Source organism: Salmo salar, chromosome 14 (genome assembly GCF_965601325.2).
Source record: "Salmo salar chromosome 14, fSalSal1, whole genome shotgun sequence".
Classification (NCBI taxonomy): domain Eukaryota; kingdom Metazoa; phylum Chordata; class Actinopteri; order Salmoniformes; family Salmonidae; genus Salmo; species Salmo salar.
This window is the reverse complement of record NC_138304.1, coordinates 44,457,501-44,467,500: the sequence shown is the minus strand read 5'-3', so window position 1 is coordinate 44,467,500 and position 10,000 is coordinate 44,457,501. Positions and strand designations below refer to the sequence as shown.

Below are 10,000 nucleotides of genomic sequence, written 5' to 3'. Positions count from 1 at the left end.
GCAACACAACATGGCAGTAGCACAACATGGTAGCAGCACAAAACAGGGTATAAACATTATTGGACACAGACAACAGCACAAAGGGCAAGAAGGTAGAGACAACAATACATCACGCGAAGCAGCCACAACTGTCAGTAAGAGTGTCCATGATTAAGTCTTTGAATGAAGAAATGGAGAGAAACTGGTCCAGTTTGGGTGTTTTTTGCAGTCGCTAGCTGCAGCGAACTGAAAAGAGGAGCGGCCCAGGGATGTGTGTGCTTTGGGGACCTTTAACAGAATGTGACTGGCAGAACGGGTGTTGTATGTGGAGGATGAGGGCTGCGGTAGATATCTCAGATGGGGGGAGTGAGGCCTAAGATGGTTTTATAAATAAACATCAACCAGTGGGGTCTTGCGACGGGTATACAGAGATGACCAGTTTACAGACGAGTATAGAGTGCAGTGATGTGTCCTATAAGGGGCATTGGTGGCAAATATGATGGCCGAATGGTAAAGAATATCTAGCCGCTCGAGAGCACCATTACCTGCCAATCTATAAATTATGTCTCCGTAATCTAGCATGGGTAGAATGGTCATCTGAATCAGGGTTAGTTTGGCAGCTGGGGTGAAAGAGGAATGATTACGATAGAGGAAACTAAGTCTAGATTTAACTTTAGCCTGCAGCTTTGATATGTCCTGAGAGATGGACAGTGTACCATCTAGCCATACTCCCAAGTACTTGTATGAGGTGACTACCTCAAGCTCCAAACCCTCAGAGGTAGTAATCACACCTGTGGGGAGAGGGGCATTCTTCTTACCAAACCACTTGCCCTTTGTTTTGGAGGTGTTCAGAACAAGATCAAGGGCAGAGAAAGCTTGTTGGACACTAAGAAAGCTTTGTTGTAGGGCATTTAACACACAATCCAGGGAGGGGCCAGCTGAGTATAAGACTGTATCATCTGCATATAAATGGATGAGAGAGCTTCCTACTGCTTGAGCTATGTTGTTGATGTAAATTGAGAAGAACATGGGACCTAGGATCAAGCCTTGGGGTACTCCCTTGGTGACAGGCAGTGGCTGAGACAGCAGATGTTCTGACTTTATACACTGCTCTCTTTGAGAGAGGTAGTTAGCCAACCAGGCCAAAGACCCCTCAGAGACACCAATACTCCTTACCCGGCCCCCAAGAATGGAATGGTCTACCGTTTCAAAAGCTTAGGCCAAGTCAATAAAAGTAGCAGCACAACATTGCTTAGAATCTAGGGCAATGGTGATATTATTTTGGACCTTTAAGGTTGCAGTGACACATCCATAACCCGAGCAGAAACCAGATTGCATACTAGAGAGAATACTACAGACATCAAGAAAGCCACTCAGTTGATTATTGGCAAGTTTTTCCAGCACTTTTGATAAAAGTGGCTGCCTTCTAAGCAATGGGAACCTCCCCAGAAAGGAGAGACAGGTTAAAAAGGTTGGCGATAGGCTTGGCGATGATAGGTGCAGCAACCTTAAAGAAGAAATGGTTTAAACCATCTGACCTGTATTTCTTGGGGGGGTCAAGTTTAAGGAGCTCCTTTAGCACCTCGGACTCAGTGACCTGCAGGGAGAAACTTTGTAGCGGGGCAGGGGAAAAAGAGGGAGGAACATCGGGGCTAGTCCCATTAGAAGGTGTGGGAGATGAGAAAATGTTGGACGGGCAAGGAGGCATAGGAATCCTGACTTAATGAAGTGGTGATTAAAGAGCTCAGCCATGTGCTCCTTGTCAGTAACAACCACTAAGGGACATGGGTAGCTGTGAGGAGGACGGTTTGTTCTCCAGGTCTTTAACCATTTTCCAGAACTTCTTGGGGTTCGACTCACAGAGAGAGAACTGCTCCTTAAAGTCACTAACTTTGGCCTTCCGGACAGCCTGAGTGCACTTATTTCTCATTTTTCTGAACGAGAGCCAGTCGGCTTGAGTATGCGTGTACCAAGCGATTTGCCAAATTGAATTGTTGAGGAGTAACTCAGCCAGATCACGGTCGAACCAGGGGCTGAACCGGTTATTAATTCTAATTTTCTTTATGGGGGCGTGTTTGTTAACAATACCACTGAAAACATCAAAAGAAGGGCCAAGCGTCTTCAGAGGGGATCAAACTGATTCTATACCATTTTACAGACGCCAGTTCAGGAAGGACGGTTCATTCGTTTTTTAGCAAGTGTCTATGACAAATCAGGACAGGTTGTTTCACAGATCAGCCATTACAAACACAGGCTGTAAAACAGTGATCACTAAGGTCATTACAGAAACACCAGACTGATACCTATCAGGATTATTTGTGAGGATAACATCAAGAAGAGTAGCCTTTTCTGGGTGTTTGGAGTCATACCTTGTGGGATTGGTAATAATCTGAGAAAGATTAAGGGAGTCCCGTTACTTTAGGATTTTGTCAGATGGTTTAAGCATGTCCCAGTTTAGGTCACGTAGCAGGACAAATTCAGACTTAGTGTAAGGGGCCAGGAGAGAGCTTAGGGCAGGTAGGGTACAGACTGGTGCTGATGGAGGATGATAACACCCAGCAACAGTCAACAAAGAGCTATTTGAATGTTTAAAATTGTTTGGGTGTTCCTTGGTAAAGATTGCCACTCCACCACCTTTGGAAGGTCTGTCTTGCCAAAAAAGATTATAACCAGAAATGTTAACGTCAGTGTTCAAAACACTTCCTCAACCACGTCTCAGTAATGACCAACACATCTGGATTGGAGCTGTGAACCCACACTTTCAGGGGTAGTGGGAGAGGGAGGGGGAGATGGAGGGGTCTGGGGAGGAGGAGAGGGAGGGAGGGGAGGGGGAGATGGAGGGGAAGAGGGATGGGTAGAGTGAAGCGGAGAGGGAGGGGGAGAGAGAGAGAGGGGGGAATAAGAGGGAGAGGGAGAGTGAGAAGTAGGGGAGAGGGAGATGGATGGGGATGGGAAAGGAGGGAGGGAGGGAGGGGGAGAGGGAGGGTGTGAGCATCCCACAAAGCTCAGCAGGTTCAGCTAGGCTGCTCTGCTGTGTCCTACATCACTGGTTCAGCTAGGCTGTTCTGCTGTGTCCCACAGTCTCTCTCTCTCTCCCTCTCTCTGTCTCTCTCTCTCTGTCTCCCTCTCTCTCTCTCTCTCTCTCTGTCTCCCTCTCTCTGACTCCCTCTCCCTATCTCTGTCTCTCTCACTCTCTCTCCCTCTCTCTCTCCCTCTCTCCCTCTCTCTGTCTCTCTCCCTCTCTCTGTCTCTCTCTCCCGCTCTCTGTCTCTCCCTCCCTCTCTCTTTCTCCCTCTTCCTCTCTCTGTCTCTCTCCCTCTCCCTCTCTCTGTCTCTCTCCCTATCTCTGTCTCTCTCCCTCTCCCTATCTCTGTCTCTCTCCGTCTCCCTCTCAACATAATACATTGAATTCGGAAAGTATTCAGACCCCTTCCCTTTTACCAAATGTTGTTATGTTCCAACCTTATTCTAAAATGGATTAAATTGGGGTTTTTTCTACCATTAATCTACACCCCATATTGACACAGCAACAACAGGTTTTTAAAAAAATGTTTTGCTAATTTATTCAGTACTTTGTTGAAGCACCTTTGGCAATGATTACAGCCTAGAATATTATTGCGTATGACTCTACAAGCTTGGCACACCTGTATTTGGGGAGTTTCTCCCATTCTTCTCTAAAGAACCTCTCAAGCTCTGTCAGGTTGGATGGGAAGTGACGCTGCACAGCTATTTTCAGGTCTCTCCAGAGATGTTTGATCGGGTTCAAGTCTGGGTTCTGGCTGGGCCACTCAAGGACATTCAGAGACTTGCCCCGAAGCCACTCCTGCATTGTCTTGGCTGTGTGCTTAGGGTCGTTGTGATGCTGGAAGGTGAACCTTCACTCCAGTCTGAGGTCCTGAGCGCTCTGAGACTTTTTCATCAAGGATCTCTCAGTACTTTGCTCCGTTCATCTTTCCCTTAATCCTGACTTGTCTCCAAGTCCCTGTTGCTGAAAAACATTCCCACAGCATGATGCTGCCACCACCATGCTTCATCGTAGGGATGGTGCAAGGTTTCCTCCAGACGTGACACTTGGCATTCAGGCCAAAGAGTTCACTCTTGGTTTCTTCAGACCAGAGAATCTTGTTTCTCATGGTGTGAGAGTCCTTTAGGTGCCTTTTGGGCAAACTCCCAGCGGCCTGTCATGTGCCTTTACTGAGGAGTGGCTTACGTCTGGCCACTCTACCATAAAAGCCTGATTGGAAGAGCGCTGCAGAGATGGGAGAAGGCTTTCCCATCTCCACAGAGAAGCTCTGGAGCTCTGTCAGAGTTACCATTGGGTTCATGGTCACCTCCCTGACCAAGGCCCTTCTCTCCCAATTGCTCAGTTTGGCGGGGCGGCCAGCTCTAGGAAGAGTCTTGGTGGTTCCAAACTTCCTCCATTTAAGAATGATGGAGGCTACTGTGTTCTTGGGGACCTTCAATGCTGCAGAAATGTTTTGGCATCCTTCCCCAGATCTGTGCCTTGACACAATCCTGTCTCGGAGCTCTACGGACAATTCCTTCGACCTCATGGCTTGGTTTTTGCTCTGACATGCACTGTCAACTGTGGGATCTTTACATATACAGGTGTGTGCCTTTCCAAATCATGTCCAATCAATTGAATTTACCACAGGTGGACTCAGTCAAGTTGTAGAAACATCTCAAGGATGATCAATGGAAACAGGATGCACCTGAGCTCAATTTCAAGTCTCATAGCAAAGGGTCTGAATACTTATGTACATTTTATTTTTAATACATTTGCAAAAATGTCAAAAAAATAGTTTTCGCTTTGTCATTATGGGGTGTTGTGTGAAGATTGATGAGAAAAAAAAACGATTGTATCAATTGTTACACGGCTGTAACGTAACAAAATGTGGAAAAAGTGAAGTGGTCTGAATAGTTTCCAAATGCACTGTAGACTTCACTAATGGTCCCGTGTGGCTCAGTTGGTAGAGCATGGTGTTTGTAACGCCAGGGTTGTGGTTTCGATTCCCATGGGGGACCAGTACGGAGAAAAAATGTATGAAATGTATGCATTCACTACTCTATGTCGCTCTGGATAAGAGCGTCTGCTAAATGACTAAAATGTAATTAACATGGAAAGTAAATCACATCCATTGTCAAAGTAACCATAAGAATGATGGTCAAAGACAGGAATAGACTAGACTGTTGGTGATGAAGCAATAATAAGGATAAGTGGTAATCATATTAACAGCAATTACAACCCAGAATAATAAAGCATAGGCTAATATGAATAATCACCCTCTGCTTGCTGTCTACTTCTAACTGTCTGTCCCTCAGGTTGTGGAAGGAGGCCACACATTTGGCTGCCAAAATACAGCATTTGGTTTGTCACCATGTACGTATTTAAATGTATCTTCATCATTTACAGTACGTTTTCAAATTCTTCGTATTGTTTTATAATTTTGGGGAAAAATGTCTTTCTTCAAAATATCTGTCACAATTTGACAGAATATGCAGCTCTGTCTATCTCTTCCTGAGGGCAGAATGAGCACAGCCTGTCCTCTTTAGGTAACCAGGTTTGCCTGGGACGACCGGTCTCTATGGCCCATCTCTCTCTATCTCCCTCTGAATTCAATTCAAAGGGCTTTATTGGCATGGGAAACATAGGTTAACATTGCCAAAGCAAGTGAAATAGATAATAAACAATAGTGAAATAAACTATACAAAATTAACAGTAAACATTACACTCACAAAAGTTCCAAAGGAATAAAGACATTTCAAATGTCATATTATGTCTATATACAGTGTTGTAACGATGTGCAAATAGCTAAAGGAAAAAAGGGAAAATAAATCAACATAAATATGGGTTGTATTTACAATGATGTTTGTTCTTCACTGGTTGCCCTTTTCTTGTGGCAACAGATCACAAATCTGGCTGCTGTGATGGCACACTGTGGTATTTCACCCAGTAAATATGGGCATTTATCAAAATTTGATTTGTTTTCGAATTCTTTGTGGGTCTGTGTAATCTGAGGGAAATATGTGTCTCTAATATGGTCGTACATTTGGCAGGTTGGGAAGTGCAGCTCAGTTTCCACCTCATTTTGTGGGCAGTGTGCACATAGCCTGTCTTCTCTTGAGAGCCAGGTCTGCCTAAGGCGGTCTATCTCAATAGCAACTCTATGCTCACTGAGTCTGTACATAGTCAAAGCTTTCTTTAATTTTGGGTCAGTCACAGTGGTCAGGTATTCTGCCACTGTGTACTCTCTGTTTAGAGCCAAATAGCATTCTCGTTTGCTCAGTTCTTTTGTGAATTCTTTCCAATGTGTCAAGTAATTGTCTTTTTGTTTTCTCATGATTTGGTTGGGTCTAATTCTGTTGGAGTCCCAGGACCAGCTTGCTTTTAGGGGACTCTTCTCCAGGTTCATCTCTCTGTAGGTGATGGCTTTGTTATGGAATGTTTGGGAATCGCTTCCTTTTAGGTGGTTGTAGATTTTAACGGCTCTTTTCTGGATTTTGATCATTAGCTGGTCTCAATTTGGTGTTTGTCTCATTTTGTGAATTCTTGGTATGTGGACCCCAGACCTCACAGCCATGAAGGGCAATGGTTTCTATAACTGATTCAAGTATTTTTCGTCAGAGCCTAATTGGTATGTCGAATTTTACATTCCTTTTGATGGTGTAGAAGGCCCTTCTTGCCTTGTCTCTCAGCTCGTTCACAGCTTTGTGGAAGTTACCTGTGGTGCTGATGTTTAGGTCAAGATATGTATCTTTTTTTTTGTGGTCTAGGGCAACGGTGGAATTTGTATTCGTGGTCCTGGAAACTGGACCTTTTTTGGAACACCATTCTTTTTGTGTTACTGAGATTTACTGTCAGGGCCCAGGTCTGGCAGAATCTGTGCACAAGATCTACAGTAGGTGCTGCTTTAGGCCCTTCTTGGTTGGGGACAGAAGAACCAGATCATCAGCAAACGGTAGACTTCAGATTCTAGTAGGGTGAGTCCGGGTGCTGCAGACTGTTCTAGTGCCCTCGCAAATTCATTTATATATATGTTGAAGAGGTTGGGGCTTAAGCTGTCTCACCCCCCGGCCCTGTAGAAAGAAATGTGTTTTTTTGCCTATTTTAACTGTACACTTGTTGTTTGTGTACATGGATTTTATAATGTCGTATATATTTCCCCCAACACCGCTTTCCATCAATTTGTATAGCAGACCCTCATGCCAAATTGAGTCAAAAGCTTTTTTTAAATAAAAAAACATGAGAAGACGTTGCCTTTGTTTTGGTTTGTTTGTTTGTCAATTACGTTGTCCTGGGTGAATATGTGGTCTGTCGTACAATAATTTGGTAAAAAGCCAATTTGACATTTGCTCAGTACATTGTTTTTACTGAGGAAATGTACTAGTCTTTTTTTGTGGTCTGTATATTTTATCATTTCATTTAGGGTACCATCAACACCACATGCTTTTTGGGGTTGAAGGGTTTGTATTTCATTCTGTAGTTCATTCAATGTAATTGGAGAATCCAGTGGGTTCTGTTAGCCTTTAATATTTGATTCTAAGATTTGTTTTTGATCATGTTTATGTTTTTGCTATTTGTTCTTTGTTATAGAGCCAACAAGATTGGAGAAGTGGTTTATTCATACATCTCCGTTTTGGATAGATAATTCTTCGTGTTGTTGTATGTTTAGTGTTTTCCAATTTTCCCAGAATTGGTTAGAGTCTATGGATTCTTCAATTACATTGAGCTGATTTCTGACATGGTGTTCCTTCTTTTTCCGTAGTGTATTTCTGTATTGTTTTAGTGATTCACCATAGTGAAGGCGTAGGCTCAGGTTTTCTGGGTGTCTATGTTTTTGGTTGGATAGGTTTCTCAATTTCTTTCTTAGGTTTTTGCATTCTTCATCAAACCATTTGTCATTGTTGTTAATTTTTTTCTTGACATGTTTAGATTTGACAGGGAAGTTAAGAGGTCAAATATACTGTTCAGGTTTTCTACTGCCAAGTTTACACATTCACTATCTTCACTATTACAGTGAAACTTTTTCCAGGAAGTTGTCTGAAAGTGATTGAATTTGTTGCCTAATTGTTTTTTGATAGGTTTCCACACTACTTTCCTTCCATCTAGCATTTCTTAACTTCTCTGGGCAAGGTGAGACGTGACCGTCCCACACTATTCAACAGCCAGTGAAATAGCATGGCGCGAAATACAAAACAGCAAAAATATCATAATTTCAATTTCTCAAACATACGACTATTTTACACCATTTTAAAGATACACTTCTCCTTAATGTAACCACATTGTCCGATTTCAAAAAGGCTTTACAGTGAAAGCAAAACATCAGATTATGTTAGGAGAGTACATAGAGAAAAATAACCACACAGCCATTTTCCTAGCATGGAGAGGCGTCACAAAAACCCAAAACACAGCTAAATGAAGCACTAACCTTTGACGATCTTCATCAGATGACACTCCTAGGACATCATGTTACTCAATACATGTATGTTTTGTTCGATAAAGTTCATATTTATATCCAAAAACAGCATTTTGCATCGGCGCGTGATGTTCAGAAAATGTATTCCCACCAAAACTTCCGGTGAATGAGCACATCAATTTACAAAAATACTCATCATAAACATTGACAAAATCAACAACAATTATTTTAAGAATTATAGATACAGTACTCCTTGATGCAACCGCTGTGTCAGATTTTAAAATAGCTTTTCGGCGAAAGCAAATTTTTCAATATTCTGAGTACATAGCTCGCCATCAAAGCAAGCTATACAGACACCCGCCAAGTTCTGGGGTCACCTAAACTCAGAATTAGTATTATAAATATTCTCTTACCTTTGCTGATCTTCGTCAGAATGCACCCCCAGGACTGCTACTTCCACAATAAATGTTGTTTTTGTTTGAAATAATCCATATTTATGTCCAAATACCTCCATTTTGTTCGTGCATTCAGGTCACTATCCAAAGGCATAATGCGCGAGCATAATTCGAGACACGAAAAGTCAAAATGTTCCATTACCGTTAGTAGAAGCATGTCAAACGTTGTTTACAATCAATCTTTATGGTATTTTTAACGTAAAAATGCGATAATATTCCAGCCGGACAATAGTGTATTCATTCCAGAAGAAAAAGAAGGAGGGGCGCGCTATCGGGCTCGCGCATCACCAAGTCCTTTGTCCATAGGCAGTCCACTCATTGACTGAGCTCCTATTATCTGCCCGATTACAGGAGAATGATGAAAAACCTTTCTGAAGGCTTTTCACAGCCAATGGAAGCCTTAGGAAGTGCAACGTGACCCCACAGACACTGTAGTTTCGATAGGGATTCAAAAGAAGAACTACAATTCTCAGATCTCCCACTTCCTGGTTGGATTTTTCTCAGATTTTTGCCTGCCATATGAGTTCTGTTATACTCACAGACATCATTCAAACAGTTTTAGAAACTTCAGTGTTTACTATCCAAATCTACTAATAATATGCATATTCTCGTTTCTGGGCCAGAGTAGTAACCAGTTTAATTTGGGTACGTTTTTCATCCGGCCATGAAAATACTGCCCCCTACACTTTAAGAAGTTAATATTATTCAGTTCCTTTGGCTTTGATGCCTCATGATTGAGCATAGCTCTATTCAAGTAGACTGTGATTTTGCTGTGGTCTGATAGGGGTGTCAGTGGCCTGACTGTGAACACTGAGAGACTCTGGGTTGAGGTCAGTGATAAAGTAGTCTACAGTAGTACTGCCAAGAGATGAGCTACAGGTGTACCTACCGTAGGAGTCCCCTCGAAGCCTACCATTGAATATGTACATACCCAGCGTGCAACAAAGCTGCAGGAGTTGTTACCCGTTTTGTTGGTTATGTTGTCATAGTTGTGTCTAGGGGGGCATATGGGGGAGGGAATGCTGTCACCTCCAGGTAGGTGTTTGTCCCCCTGTGTGCTGAGGGTGTCAGGTTCTTGTCCAGTTCTGGCATTTAGGTCGTCACAGACTAGTACATGTCCCTGGGCCTGGAAATGATTGATCTCCCCCT

The 10,000-nt window shown here is 42.9% G+C and overlaps 1 protein-coding gene and 1 non-coding gene across 3 annotated transcripts in view; both read left to right on the top strand.

Annotated features, from left to right (window-relative positions):
* Positions 1–10,000, top strand: part of LOC106569569 (zinc finger E-box-binding homeobox 1) — a 112,904-nt gene that overhangs the window by 62,380 nt on the left and 40,524 nt on the right. The window lies entirely within an intron of this gene.
* trnat-ugu (transfer RNA threonine (anticodon UGU)) lies at positions 4,930–5,005 on the top strand. The gene has a single exon. It is a non-coding gene; the product is annotated as a tRNA-Thr (tRNA).